Source organism: Lolium perenne, chromosome 3, assembly GCF_019359855.2.
Source record: "Lolium perenne isolate Kyuss_39 chromosome 3, Kyuss_2.0, whole genome shotgun sequence".
Classification (NCBI taxonomy): Eukaryota; Viridiplantae; Streptophyta; class Magnoliopsida; order Poales; family Poaceae; genus Lolium; species Lolium perenne.
This window is the reverse complement of record NC_067246.2, coordinates 319,557,454-319,573,617: the sequence shown is the minus strand read 5'-3', so window position 1 is coordinate 319,573,617 and position 16,164 is coordinate 319,557,454. Positions and strand designations below refer to the sequence as shown.

General features: G+C 46.4%; 2 pseudogenes; one reads left to right on the top strand and one right to left on the bottom strand.

The window, feature by feature from the left end:
- Nucleotides 1–7,173: 7,173 nt before the first annotated feature.
- On the bottom strand, nt 7,174–12,839 carry LOC127340351 (uncharacterized; annotated as a pseudogene).
- Nucleotides 12,840–12,980: 141 nt separating this feature from the next.
- LOC127345612 (F-box protein At5g49610-like) lies at nt 12,981–14,439 on the top strand (annotated as a pseudogene).
- Nucleotides 14,440–16,164: the final 1,725 nt, after the last annotated feature.

Here is a 16,164-nt window from a genome sequence, read left to right as displayed (position 1 = left end):
GTGAACAATTCTAAGGATAACGCGAAGTCATCAAGACACGTCAAGAGACGTTTGAAGTCTGTCAGGAAATTGCGAAACTCCGGAGTAATAACTGTTACATATATTCAAACAGACAAAAACCTGGCAGATCCCTTTACAAAGGGACTATCACGTAATGTGATAGAAAGTGCATCGAGGGAGATGGGTTTGAGACCCGTTGATGTTACGCCATAGTGGTAACCCAACCTTTGTGATCGGAGATCCCGTGAATTAGGACCTGGGAAAAACAAACTAGTGGTTTAATTGAGGAGAGTATTATGTAACCCCCTCTATGTGAAGATGCACAACTCTCAGTTGCTGTAAGGCAGGTTGGCAACAAGCCTTAATGTGTTTATGTTGGCTATTTTAGCAAAGATGTTGTCCTACAGAGCATTCTTGAAATAACACACCTATATGAGTCCGATTGTTAAACGTCGCAATCTATGAGATTTGGGTGATCTCTAGTAAACTCATGAAGAGACCATGAAGTATGACGCATATGCTTCACCCGCGGGGTAGGCTACTGGCAGCCATGTACTGGTTATGACTTTGAGTGAAACCCTGTTCACGCAAAACTTGCAATTCAAGGCTTAGTCCATTGTTCAAGTGTGAGTGGATGTAGCTTAAGGTTCTAGGCGGAAGTTCAACTTAACAGTCTCCGCTGAAACACTGGTATATAAACAAGCAGCGAGTATTGGTAAATCTCTAAATGGGGATTTGAGATCTGGTGGGGGATTGTTGAAATATTGGGCCCACTTTTAGTGGCCCAAATTAGATTTCAGTTTTTCCTATAAATCTCAAAGCCCACATAGTGGCAGCCTTGTGAGTTTGAGCCCAAGTTGGTGGCAGCTCACTAGGGAGTGGCAAGAGGTGGGAAGTTTAGTCCCACATGGAAAGTTGGGAGGAAGTTAGACCACCTTATAAGGTGGGTTGTTCCACCACTAGTAAGTGAGTGAGAATAGGAGTGCTACACGCGCGCTCCTCCTCCTCCTCGCTCGCTCGTCTCGACTCGACTCGACACGACACGACACGACACGACGCGCGCCGCGCTCGTGGTGAGTGGATTGAGCCTCGAGCCGAGACTTTCCTTACTTTTTGCAGCTCAGGAAAACGAACAGAGTCCTAGACGGACGCGTCGCAGTTAGTCGGTTCGGGGACGGCTATCTGTAACCGACTCGAAACGTTCGTGCGACATGGGCGTGGCCCACGTTGCCTAGGGTTTCCCGAGCCTATATAATCTCCTGCCCGGCTACCGCAGAAACATATCCAATACACGAGTTAGGGTTTCCACCTCTCTCTGCTTGCGCCGCCATCGTAGCCTACTCCATCCCGTGAGCCGACGTGCATCGGTGAACGGGAGAGCAGGTCTCCGGAACCTCTCGTCCTTGCGATCCTGTACGGGAGAGGGCGAATTAGGTTTTTGGGAAGCGCTCTGCGCGACTGCTCAAGCTCTTCATCACGGGTCGCCTTCCGTCCAAGTCGGGCGGTGCTGCCTACCGTCGTCTTCAACGCCGTCTACTTCGACCCGTCGTCCCCATCGTCAACAACGTTGTCATCAACAACGTTACTGCTGCGACATCATCTGCTACATCTCCACCGCCACCACCACCAGATCGGTACGTGCGACATATCTCGATCTGTTTAGCGATGGATGCTTTATCGTTTGCGCTGCTGCTACTCATGTTGATTAATGCATCTAGTATGTTTGAGTTTCACATGTTAGTAGTTGCTGCCATTATGTTTTATATTCTGGAATTAATCATGGAAATTGTGCCTAATTATCCAACAATTGAAACCACCAAACAAGGTGAAAGCGTTATCAACAGTGCAATAATAGAGTGCAAAGGAGGCCTAATTCCGAGCCATTACCACCGTCAGCTTACGAGCCAAAACTTGAGGGAGCGTCTTACACTAGTACATAATAGCTCTCCAGTCCAGTGGCGTTGTATTTTTTAATTCATGGCGTTGATTCAACATTTTAACATGCCACTGAATTGACGTCACTATTACTCTAGCTCGTCCCTCCCGGGAAAGACTCTAAGACTAGTCACAATGCATAGTATCATATAGAAGTATCATGCGTATGATACTACTACATGTTACTAACTCCACAATGCATGGTATCATATACTAGTATCATAGTCTCCATATATTAATTGTTTTGTAGAATCTCAATGCAAATATATGTACAAGATTTACTTGACATTAATTTTTCTAGTAGTATGTGCTATGGTACAGTATCTACCTATGATACTAGTATCCTCTCTCTCATCCTTAATTGCACTGCCACATAAGCATTTTGCATGCATGGAATGCATGATACTACCTATGATACTCCCATTGTGGGTAGTCTAACAAGTTGCAACCAAAGTGGGAGGGTCCCTTCGGGTGGTTCAAATTTCTAGGCGGAGAACAGTCCGCTTGGAAACCGAGGATGGCACGCCGGTAGGTAACTCGTGGAACATCGAGCACCTAAGTACAATCTTGGTAAGTTCTACACCATCTCCCAAGAAGCTCCAGTAAATGGTTGTGCACTGCCGAGTTAGCCTGCACCGCGTGAGCTTTGTCGGGATCACCCCGCATTAATCGTCTGGCCTGGTGGACGCGTGAAACCAGGTCAAGCGCAGTCAGGCTTGCCATCGCCGACCAGCGGACGCCATCATCCATGACATCGCTGACGACGACGGCCTCGTACCCGATCGCTCTAGTGCGCCGATGACCAGTTTGTTCTGGCTGCCTCCTTCGAGACCCTGGCTGGGGACGCCCTGCACCGTTAGGCTTGGTTGGCGGAGGAGGAAGCCCACAACTATGCGGTCGCCATGGCTCGGGCGTACATGTGCTCCAACCTGGACTCGCTCCAGCGGAGGGGCTCTTCTCCCGCGCGGGTCGAGCAGGAGAACCGGGAGCTGGCGGGCGCCATCGCCGCCAGGGACGAAGCGGTGACGGAGGCGGCTAGGGACAGGGCCCACTTCCTCGCCCAGCTGGCGGGGTTGCAGGCAGCGACCCAGGCGACCGAGGCGGCGGAGGTGGAGGCGACGGCGGAGGCGGATGCTAGCTCTATGGCCAGGACAATCATGTGGGACTCCTCTTTGGCCGAGGCCCTCGAACGTCGCAGGCGGCGGGACGAGATGTCCGATCGCCGTCGTGCGCGGCGCGCGGAGTGCGTGAAGCGCTCCCGCTTTGACGACGGCGCCGGCCCCTCCGGCGCCAGTAGTAGGTTGCGCGACTGCGAGTAACCGAGGCCATAGTTGGCCGCACGACGGCGAGTAGGTTAGGTTACATTTCTGTAAAGATGGTCCTTTTGGCTAATTAATAGTAATGGAAAAATATTTTATTTACCTAGTCACTGCCGACCGGATCCGGATGCACCGAACGCGACACTTTCCGCGACCGCGCAGCGTTCACAAAGACGCAAACCTGACGCATATTTGGACAGATTTACGAGTCGCCGCGAACGGTCCGATCACTTTGCGTCGCCCCGCTAAAGATGGTACCAGGCGTATTTTTCGACGGACGCAAGCGGTTGCTCATCGTCCGTTTGCATCGCCCGTTGAAGATGCCCTAAGTTTTGTTATAGTCATGGGCGTCCGAGACTAACCCCGGCCTGCCCCGACAAGCAAAGTAAGTAAGAGTACTTCTACATGGGATCTCCAACTAAGAGTTATCTTTAAGATGAAGTTAATACAAGCGCATTAGGTGATAGCTGTTGGGTCCGGCCATCAAAGAAATGGTAGGTTAGCTGATATTAGGTGTCTTTTTTTAATTGTAACTTTTAAACTGTGCGGCGAAATTACAATTCGTTTTCACTTCTAAAATCATCACGACAAGAGCTTTGAAAGTAGACCACATTTTCATATGTTTAGACGATTTTTTTTAATAAGCAACTTTGATGCGCGACAGAGCAACTTTATTGTGCAGAAAAATAACTTTGGTGTGCGATAAAGCAACTTTGATGTGCAACGAACATGTACACTTTTTGGTACACGAAGGCAGAAGTATTGTGTCTGACAACAATTTTGGTGTCCATCGGAGCAATTTCAATGTGTGACGAAGCAACTTAAGTGCCCTACAGAGCAACATTGGTGCCCGACGACGCAGTTTTCGAACTCTGCTGAGCAACTTTGGCGCCTGACCGAGCAAATTTAGTGTCCTGTAGAGCAACTTTGGTACTCGACAGAGCAAACTTGGTTTGTGACTGCTCAATTTTGCGTCCAGGGAAGCAACTTTGGTGCCCACCAAATAAATCAACATGCAACTTTCGTTGTGAATGTAGATTTACGATGTGCAACAAAGTTGCTTCGCCCTACACTAAATTTGCATCGCCTCACATTATAATTGCTTTATCGCACGTAGAAGTTGTTTTAGAAAAACTTCATCAAAATACATAGAAATGAGATCTAGTTTTAAAGAGCTCACCGCAAGAAATTCAAAAGTGAAAGCGGATCCTAATTTCGACATCTGGTGTAAAAGTTATATAATTTTAAACATTTGAAAAGAAAAATTAATGTGCATGATGTCATCGTAGTGCATATGCTACACTCACTGGATATCTAGCCATAAATAGCAGACGTTCACACCGACAAACCTAGCATGCTTTTTTTTTAGTCCCGCTCAGATGCATCAACAGGCCGGTTAGACGCGTCTAAAGTTTAATAGCCGGAAAAGGGACAGCCCTCCTTTTCTCCCAGTGCTACTCTTTCTACCTGGTTTGCTATTCTACGCAGGACCAACATGGCCTCCCCACAGGGCTACCTCCATTTTATAGCAATAGAGCTCCACGATACAGTTTTGTGCCGCAATAGGCTGAATATGACCAATAGATCGGAGTGATCACATATTGTTATGGATCATATAGTAGTGTCAGTTGTCACCAAGACTAAGGCTGGTGCCAACGCGGTCGATAGCGGGGGCGCTATCGCCGGTGGCCGGGCGAGAGGCGGGCGGGAGTGGGGCGGGACGCGAGCGCGGGGCGCTGGGGCTGGCGCCGGGTGGTACCGCCCGCTGCCGCCCGGCTACCGCCGCGTTGGGGGCGACAGCGAGGCGAGAGAGGGGCGGTAGCGAGGCGGCAGCGTTGGCGGGCGCGGGCGAGAGGGCGGGCGGTAGGCGGGCGATAGGTGGGCGAGATGCGGGCGGGAGGCGGGCGAGAGCGGGCGAGAGCGAGGCGGTAGTGTGTAACGGCTAGCTGAGGTGGCGCGATCTAATTCGTCCACCTCAGCTAGCCGTTGGGGTATCCGTTGCAGCTTCAAAAAACCCTAAAATTTCATCCCCACCCCCTATAAATACCCCCATATGTTTCACTCACTCCACACAAAAATTCATCTCATTCACTCTCTCAACTCTTCTCCACCATGTCCGGTTGGACTCCACCAGATTTGTCCTCGTTCACGGATCTATTGGGGGCCGACGGGTCACCAATACACCTAGATGATGCCTCTCCGACACATCGTCGCACCAATGTCGGTTCTGAGCCGCTTCCCCGAGTTTTATACTCCTCCGGCACACCATATGGTTCATACCCTCCACCTCCGGCGCCATATGGTTCATACCCTCCGCCTCCGTATCCATACCATATGGCTTTTTAACTCCAAAGACTCTATTGCCGGTAATTGCAAGACCGGCACTAGTTTTTGGGGTCAGATAGCTGCAACCTTCAACTCTACCTCCGATCCTGCCCGTCATCGGACCTCGAAGCAGCTGAAGGATCATTGGAACGCCTACAACAAGGAGGTGTCCCTGTTCAATGCATACCACATCCAAGAATCAGCGGTACGGCAGAGTGGAGCAGACGATGAAATGGTCATGAAGGCGGCAATGGAGAGGTACGCGAATGACAAAAGAGTGACTCAGCCGTTCAGACGGCACCACTGGTGGGATGCTGTAAAAATGAAGCGAAGTGGAAAGGACAACATGGTCCTGGTAGTGGAACCGACTCCACTTCCAAGAGAAGCCATCTAGGAACTTCTGGTGAGTACAGCTCTAGCGAGGCGACAGGCGACACGGAGGAAGAGCGTCCAACGGGCCGCGATAGGGCCAAGGCCGCGGCACGTAAGGGTAGGAGGAAGGGGAAGGAAACCTCATCAAGCAGTCAGGGTGGAAGTAAATCCTTCGCCTTGAGTAACATGATGAAGGGTTTAGTGAAGGCTAAGCTATTCAAGCAATGGAACAAAATGAAAGACCAATCAACCGCCGACATGGACGAAGCAGAAAAGCGCAAACATGCAAAGGCCATCAAGATGGTGGAAAAAGAGCTTGGTCTGGAAGAAGACGACGACGAGGAGGAGCAGGAAGAAGAGGAAGAGGAGTAGAATTTTTATTTATTATGTAATTTTTAATATTTATTATGCAATTTTATTAATTATTATGTAATCGGTAACATTTTAAGTTGAATAAAATAATTTTCTTGCATTATTTTGAATGTCTAAACTAAATCGAGTGAAATAACTTAATGTGAAAAAGAAATGGTGATGTGGAGAAGAGAGAAGTGAGAGATGACACTATAGCCCGTGCATTGGCACCGTGGGGTGAGAGTGGGGTGAGACCGTGAGAGTGAGGAAAAAAGCTGACGTGGTGGGTGAGAGTGAGGTGAGGCATTGGCACCAGCCTAACAACGTAGTATGGCTAGGGAGTTACACGAACAAATAACACATTTTTTTTACCTTTCTGCAAGAAAATTGGGCTATATTTTGACTACAGTACTAAAGAATGTAGGAAAAGGTGCTATGATCTCGGGTAATCTGGGCGCTTAGCTTCACTCTTGTTTCTGCTATTATCCTCCATACAACCTCTTGTAAAAAAATTCAGAGAGTCATTCTTAATATCCTGATGTGAATAGAATCTTAAGAAATGAATAGCACCCTGTTACTGATCTATAAACAAAAAAGAGAGCAGGTGTTACAATCTCGAGCAGTCAACCGGTAAATATAACTCAAGCTTTGCAGAAAACGTACATAACAATTCTTGCACAAACACTTAGCTAGTTGGGTGAGTTTATTGACAGCAGCATTTTGCTAATGGATATAAATGACAGTTCATTCAATATTGCTTGTGCATATCTGAAAACATTCACAACACACTCAAGGATGTTGTTTACGTAATTAAAAGCACATGCATGTCACCTTTTAAAACGTAAAGATGCAGAATTGCTTCCTAACAGGGGTATGAGGTGTCACCACTCACCATTCTTATACACAAACCACAAAGACAAAGGTCAATGGAAATGAATTGTTGTCATCAAATGGGATGTACCTTTTAGAAACAAAACAAATAGAAACACAACAGTTACTGGTCATGCTTTCGCGAGAGATACAGCCAACATAACTCGCGGGTTTCCAGCAAGTTCTTCTTGCAAGCTACCTGGCTGGCTCCACCGCTGTTCCGCGGTCCTCACAAATTCATCCATGACATTACCAAAATGCTGGACTATTATCGGCTCAAATACAACTCTCAAAAGAGTTATGAACCTGCTTGGGACAATGAGTGTGCTGTCCCCACCGCTTGTAAGGTCATGCACCCGCATCTGACTAATTGAAAAGGACCCTTCTTCTTGGATGATCTCCCTCAGTTCCTCGTCGGAAGGTGCATACATCGGCACGTAGAAAGACTCAAACTTCAATTTGTCGATCACACCCTATCAATCATTAGTACCAAAATATCAGAATGTCAAAAACCCGCGTGTTTGTCTGCAAATCATAAAATAGTATGCTAAAAAGGTAAAGCGGCATACCTCTGAGGCCATGACACGTAAAATCTGAGCTAAGGCTTCCCAGATGTGAGAGAATTTGGAGGCGAGTTCATCAGAACGCCTCCCTGGAAGAGAAACAACCATCCGGCCTCCTGGGACCAACTCTTTGGCTCTTAATTCCAGGAAAAGTGTGAAATCTTTCCTGAACTGTTGTCCATAAGCCTCAATGACCATTGAGAGACTTTCACGCCTAGCATGCTCATCCATACCATACGCCGGGATCTGGTTACTCGTTAGAACTTCAGGAGCCTGTGAAGATAAGGTTTTGCTTACCAAGTTGATAAGTAATATTCCATCTGTCAGTTTTTTCTAGATACGCATGGTTGCTGAGAAGCACGCACACGTGCGTATCAAGACAAAATTGAGTCAATTAATTTGGGACGGAAGGAGTAAACTGGATTAACCCATCAAGCAGTGTCAAACTCACACCTTTGAGAGCCAATGCAGGCTATTGGACGAGCAGACAAGATGCAAGGAGCCACTAGTGAAGAGCCTCTCATAAAATGACCCTGAAGAAACACCGGTTAGAACAACAGGATCATTGCTGTGGAGCGTGACCAGGCTCTTCACCACAGTGTTGAAGTCATTGTCAGGTAGGTCGTTGAGAAGCACACACACTTCCGGTGGTGGCTGCTGGAACTCAATGCAGTAACTATGGATGGCCTTGACCGCGATTGACACCAGCGCTAGCGCGTTTGGACCAGAGGAGCATCCAAGGTCGGCAATCACCATCTTTGTCGGCAACAAGGTGCTGTTGTTGCTGCGTAAGTCAAGGATGGCTGCTTCTATCAGGGGTTTCATCTTGTTTTGTTCAGCATTCTGCAGTTGAGTTGTAGTTCTTTAGAAAAATCTAGCGTATGTCTTCTCTAAATGGTGTCCTTAACGTCCTCAACTCTTCTTTATAACTCAATAAAAAGTTCTCGATGCAGTAGTTTTGATGAGCCAAATGTGTCAAAGAGCATTAGAGAATTAATCGAGAGAGGAGAAGATACCTGAATAGTAGAGTTGCGAGCATAGCTTGTTTCCCCTTGTCCTTGATTCATATGCACCGTGTGTTTGGAGGCCATGGCGTTGGTTGGAGAGACACTAAAACTTCAGATCTTGAATCTGCAGGAACCAGAAGGCAATGCTGACAGGATACTGGAAGCTGAAATACTTCTTATTTTGGTGGTCAACAGGGATGTCTATTCTGAGCTTGCAGCTACTAATTGGGGGCAACAGCAAGGCCGGCATGCTTTATTATTTTAATCTTAGGAGCAGCCCATGGAAACACTGAAGGTTGGTCAAATCCAGATCAGAATACAATACTAGAAAACTATCACTGGAGTGAATTATTTGTTTTCGATTACCGAGCCTGTTAATTTGAACTGGTTAAGTTGTTCAACATGGGATCGAGCGGAAAAATGCAGAACATTTTAGAGCCGCAGAGACACTCCTTTTACTATTTTCAGAGTAGTATACTTTTATGTATTTACAATGACTGCGCATTTGAGTTTTCCTTCGTGCTTATGCATCTAATAAATTCTTGACATCGGGAACAGGCACAAGAAATTGGTCAACTAATGCATGCCAAACAATCATGCAAATAATGAACTATTTTAAAGCCTTCAGATAATTAGCATCGGAAGACAAATAAAATGGCAAAATATCATGAGCAAAATTATAAGTTTCTTGATACTTGCAGGATTACCATATGAACGGAAGAGGGTATGTCCTATCACTGCAAAAAGTTCCAGTACCGAACACAAAGCTGACCTCCCCGACCCGCCCATGGTTCTGCATCTTGATTATCTGACGTGCATCTTCATGGTTTGTTAACTAAAAATGCACACGAAGCAATATGTTGTTGGGCACAGCGGTTCAGTGCGCATCCATGCCTTACCCCAAACTGCTCTGCACGTATTCAGTGGGCAAGCCACTCATAGTAATTGCCCAAGCAAAATGTAATTTATTTGAAGAGAATATGAATGGGGTGACGTGGATTATTATTTCTAATTTCTGACTCCAGCTCCTACTGAAGTCATCCCTCTTATATTGGAGGTGTGCTTTCTAGTGCATTTTCACATTCCATCAAACAAGTAAACTGACAGGTTTCGCTCGATGACCCTGTATCCATTCTCGATTAAAGAACGGAGAGTTAGGTTTATTATCTCCAGTTTGATGCTATCTTCTCCACGACTTGGTTCTTATGGATCTCCTCCAGGTCTGTTTCTCTGTATAAAGAAACAAAGTTCAGAGAACAATTGTGTTCAGGACTTGCAAACACAAAATATGAACCAACCATGTGTGTATTCAATTAGTCTATCATACACTGACTACACCATCAGTTATTCCAGACCCAGGGTAGCTATCCAAGAATATCTGCTCTTATAAGTCAGCAATGCAATAAGCATGTGAGTACAGACGTATTGACCTAGAATGTCAATACTGGATGCAGTACCAGTGGGGTAGCTAGCTACATTTACATAAATATAGCAAGCAGGTGTAGTATGATATTTCCATCACAAGTACTAGAGAATGAAACTGAAAGTGAACCACGTAATTCCCTTAAGTATGGACAAAGCTTATGTGTCAATGTGCTAGATTGGGGTACTACGAACAGCAACACAGACCAAGTCCATCTAGATCTAGCTCGTTTTCTGTGAATTTCTCGATCCTCCCTTGCCATGTGGTAAGAGTTTTCACCAAATAAGTACAATAAGTTGGGAGTTTCACATAATTTTCACGGACAATTGTTACTTTGATCTTCATGATGTTTGAAGCTCATTGCAAATCATACTAAGATAGACGGAGTACATAACACAATCTACCGTCCGGTACCTGATCATCATGCTTTTGCGAGGGATGTGACCAGCATAACTCGTGGGTTTCTGGCACGCTCATCTTGCATGCTTCCTTCCACGCTCCAGCGACGCTTTGCGGTCCTCACAAACTCATCCATTACCTCTCCAAAATGCTGGACTATTATTGGCTCAAATATGGCTCTCCGATGATTCAAAAACCTGCTTGGTGTCACGAATGTGTTGTCATAGTCGGTTGTAGGGTCATGTTATTGCATCTCCCTGAGTGAAAAGGAGCCTTCTTCTTGTATGATCTCCCTCAGCTCTTTGCAGGAGGGTCCATACAACGGAACGTAGAAAGAATCAAATTTTGCTTTGTCAATCACACCCTGCCAAAAAATACCATAACATAAGGAAGTCAAACACTCGTGTGTTTGTTAGCAAATGATAAACTTCTATGCTAAAGAAAAGAATGTACCTCTGAGGTCATGACACTTAGAATCTGAACTACAATTTCCGACAGGTGAAAGAAATTGGAGGCAATTACATAAGAAGGCCTCCCGATAATGGAAACAACCATCCGGCCTCCTGAGACCAATTCTCTGGCTCTCAAATTGAGAAAAAGAGTGAAATCTTTCCTGAACTGTTGAGCATAAGCCTCGAGGACCATATGAAGCCTTTCACGCCTAGCGCTCTCATCGATGTCATACGCCGGAATCTGATTCCTTGTTAGATGTTCAGGAGCCTGTAAAGATAAGATTTTACTTACAGAGTCAACAAGTAATCCAATGGATCGATCCATTGACCAGTGTCAAGCTCACACCTTTGAGAGCCATTGCAGGATATTTGACGAGCAGACAAGATGCAAGGAACCACTAGTGAAGAGCCTCTAGTAAAATGACCCCGGTGTGACACCAGTCACGACAACAGGCTCGTTGCTTTGACGGAGCGTGACCAGGCTCTTCACCACCGCGTTGAAGTCGTTTTCAGGAAGGTCGTTGAGGAGCACACATACTTCCGGCAGTGGCTGCTGGAACTGAACGCAGTGATTGTGGATAGCCTCGACGGCAATCAATACCAGTGCTAGCGCGTTTGGGCCAGAGGAGCAGCCCAAGTCTGCGATCAGCATCTTTTTGGGGAACACGGTGCTGCTGTTGATGCTGCTGCATAAGTCAACGATGGCCGCTTCTATCAGGGGCTTCATCCTGTTCTGTTGAGCGTTCTGCAAGTCGAGTTCTAATTTTTCGGAAAAATCTAGTCTAATCATTTAGCTAATTGGCATGCTTCTTAACTTCTCAAGGCAGTTTGTAATATAAGCCATGTTATGGACAAGTTCTTGATGAAACAGTTGAGAGAAGCCGAGTGTCAAAAAAACAGATCAGCAGGCCATAGAAAGTCAAAACAGTATTAGTGGATAAAACAAGAAACGAGAAGATACCTGAATACTGGAGTTGCGAGCATAGCTTGTTTCCCCTTGTCCTTGATTCATACGTACCATCTGACTGGAGGCCATGGCTGGCTTTGCTTGGAGCAGAGTTAAACTCTAGATCTTGAATCTGCAGGAACAAGTTCAGGATGGTAACACTGACAACATACTGGAAGTTCAGTACTTCTTTGTTCTATGATCAATGCAAATGTCTTTTCTGGGCTACTTATTGGCACCAATACTAGAGAAGTAGCAGGCTTCCTTATTGTAAAACTTGGGACCAGCAAATGGAAAGGCGGCGGCAAAGTTGGTCAAATCCGTATGAGGATATCATACCAAGAACCAGTCACTTGCAGGGCTGTTTCAGACAAGCATGCTTGTTATTTTGAACAAGTTAAATTATTCAAAATGGCTTCCAACTGAAAGAAACAATCACGCAAGATATTTTAGAGTAGCACATACACAACTCCCTGTTTGGACACTTGACTTTTATTTACATACGGTGAGTGTGCACTTAATTTTTTTTAGTGCTTATGCTGTTATACAACCCTTCAAGTGGACAAATGTCAACCAGTGCCACATACACCAAGACTGAAGCAGCCAAACAATGATCCAAAACGCGGCCTTTAAGCAATAATGCATGAGAATGGAAATAACATGGAAAAACATCATGTGAAAATGCTTAAAAGGATTAATGATATTCGTCCAAGGTTGCCTAGGAACATTTGGTCGAACACCTCGCGTGCAGTGCCCAACGAGTCCAGCAGTCCCTCCTTCCTTCCTCGCATCCTTTCTCCCAGATCAAACTCGGACAAGGAGATCATGAGCGCGGCGCCAATCGCCACCCGCCGGAGTGCGTCCGCCGTGCGCGGAGGCAGCATTTCGCCGAGCTGCTGGCTGGCGCCTGGCGCTCCGTCGCCTCAAGGCTCTTTCATGTGTGTGACTAGTGAGTAGTGACCTCTTTATGGGCTAAGCCCAGCCCAAGTTCATTTCGGCCCAATTCTACTCAGAAGGCCTAACCTAACTCCCTTCCGCCGCCACACCACTCGCCGGCAACTCCTCTTGCTCCTCCTAGGAAGATCTTCAGCCGGCAGCCATGGCGGAGGCCGCAAGAGCACGAGCGACGCCTGTCCACCCCGGCCTCCCGGATGAGATCTTCATCTGGGAAATCCTCCTCCGCCTGCCCCACAAACCCCTCCTCCGCTGCCGGGCCGTCTGCCGCGCTTGGCGCCGCGCCACCTCCACCCGTGAATTCCTCCTCGCCCACCACGGCCGCCAGCCCTCGCTGCCCCTCCTCTACAAACGCAACCGCGCGTACGACGACGGCGGGTACCTAGACATCATGCCGCTGGACCACCGTGCAGGGGTCGCCGCCGCCGACCAGCTCCATTCGGTCGCCCGAATTGACACCGGTGGCGCGTTCACGCTTATAGAGGCCTCCTGCGACGGCCTCCTCATCCTCGGCACTAATGAAGGTGACTTGTGTTTCTCCGATGTCGTGTGCTACTCCGTCTGTAACCCGGCCACTCGTCAGTATGCTCCCCTCCCGCAGCTTCGTGGCTTTTGTATCGCCGGAATGTACCGGCACCCTCCAACCGGCGAGTACCGGCTGCTGCTGTACCCTGGCGCTTTTTGGTTGCATGATGAACCGGAGCCAAGCGCTGTATATGACTGCTACGTTTACGCATTGGGCTCCTGCGAGCCACCGAGGGACATTGGGTGGCCAGCGGCCGAGGAAGCCATCCATTCGATCCGATCTGTACTTTTCCGTGGTCGCCTGCATTGGTTCATAGAGAAGGATGGGAGCCAGAGCTGCATGGTAATGGTATTCGACACCACAGCCGAGTTGTTCAGGCAGATGCGCGCTCCGGCTGTTCCTGGCGGTGCCAAACTGTTTGAGATGGATGAAATGCTGGGGATGGCCAGCTTTGATGATGGGGTGACACGCATTGATATCTGGATGACACAGGACTATGACAGCGAGGTATGGGCCTTCAAATGCCGGGTTGAATTGCCGGTGGCAGACCTCTACATGCGATTTGGACTTGACGAATTCTGTGGGCTGATGGTTCTGTCTTGGGTTGACGATGGTGTGCTCATTCTGTTTAAATCTGGTGACTGGCTACTTCATATTGGCATGGATGGCAAGCTGGTTGCCAGTTTCCATCGCGAATTACTCGGTACTACTCAATTTCGTCTCAAAACAAACTCTTGTTGAGCATGCCTTCTTTCCGACAATAGATGGTTATGTTGTGAACGGTTGGCCTTTTATCTCACCAGATGATCATGTTGTGAACACTTAGCCTTCCATCTCGATGTTGTTTAGTGTGGTGATGGTATGCCTAGCTGTTTTTATCGTCATGAGCTGCAATATTTATGAACTGTATCCACCACTAGCTTCTTTGTTGGTTTGTAAAAACCTATGATACAGAAGCTCCGACTGTTACATGGTTGCATTATCTTTCCTTGAATAATCTTTTCGGCCGAAATATCTTTCATATGTGTTCACTAAATACATCATTGTTAGAGATACCTAGTAGTTTTACCAGTACACTAAAGATATAGCAAATATACATGTGTTTCATGCTTCTGTTTGTCTGTTGTAACCGACGCAGATTATCCACCTGTTGGCTGTTGACTAGCAAAATGCACCTGATTTTCATAAGAGCTTAGAGCAGTACTTGTTATATTAAATGGTTGAATCGTAGTCACCTTTAAAAAAATGTTCTACTGCAATTATGTTTTCCTTCCTGAACCCATTGCATCTGGTTAGGTGTGAAAAAATTCTGTTATAATTCCAGCTTTATGTTGCATCATGTGGAATTATCATTTGAGTTTAGTTGCTAACCAGTTTAAGGGATTAATATTTAGTGTGATGTTTTTTTCTTGACATAAGCTCAAGATACTCAGCTTTCTGTCAGACTGCGATAAAACTTATGTTACAGTGTGGTAGACTGGTGGTATTATGAAGGTCACTGGCCACTGTGTCCATCACGCCATCAAAGCTGAGAAAAGGAAAACATCTTGCTTAATATGGGGTCCAAGTAAAGAAAAATAAACATTTCATACATGCATTGTATTATTGTGATCACCATGATTTGAGGCATGACGTGTAGAGCAGCACAGGTGCAAACCAACATTGAGGGAGCAATTCTTAGCTTTGGCGTGGTATATAACTATAGATGGTCTGCTGATTTACAGTGATTCACACTTGCATTTTGCTTTAATGGATATGCAGAAATGCACTTTAAATAGAGATGAATCTGAGCGAAAAAATGGCAAAAAATGACACAAGAGATTTCATGGTATTGTCAGAATTAGCTTAATACCACTGCGTTGTCATGCCAAGCTTAGTCTACGGGACACACTCGTTTCTATGATATTTGTATTACTGACTTACTGTCACTTCGTGGGTAATTTTATCCTAACTATGGTGGCAGACATCAGAATTCAGAAAGGGGGAGCTGACATCTTCGTAGGAGCAAATATTACCAGGTGAAAACTTGTTTTCGATGCAAACCATACGGCACAATGCTTCCTAGGCTTAGCTAGTTAATTAAGTTTATGGACAATAGCAACTTGCTAATCGGTGTGAATTATTGTTGCTTCAACATTAGTTTTGCATCCATGAAAAATATTCACAGCATACTCCATATAAGGAACAACCGAACAGGGGAAACAAACCAACGTGAAATAACAAAAAGAAACAAAACAAAAAGGATGAATGCCCCCGATCTCTACATCGATTGATCTATAGCCATATTGCCAGGTACCGATCCTCACTCGTTTGTAAGTGTCTAAGTGATATGTCTTTGCAAGCACGTCCTCCAAGCTTCCCTCTAGGCTAAAGTGTTGCAATCCAATCCTCGCGAAGTCACCCATCACATCTCCGAAATGCTGCAAATTGTCGGCTCAAGCATGGCTCTAATCTCGTCCACTAGTTTTTCTTTACGAATAAGACACTGGCATTAAAAGAAACAGCGAACAGTACAAAGCATTCCAAGGAAAATGAAAATTACAACGAGATCCTTGAGAAGCCCTTCATCTTCAACCTCCAGACCGTGTCGACGGCGCGCCGCCGCTGCCGCTCCTCCCTAAGTCGGCTTGACATTGTTGGTTGTGGACAGGAAGTCGTCAAACGAGTCAAGAAGACCACATCCGTTCCGAAGACAAAGAAGAAGGATGAACTGTCGCTGAAG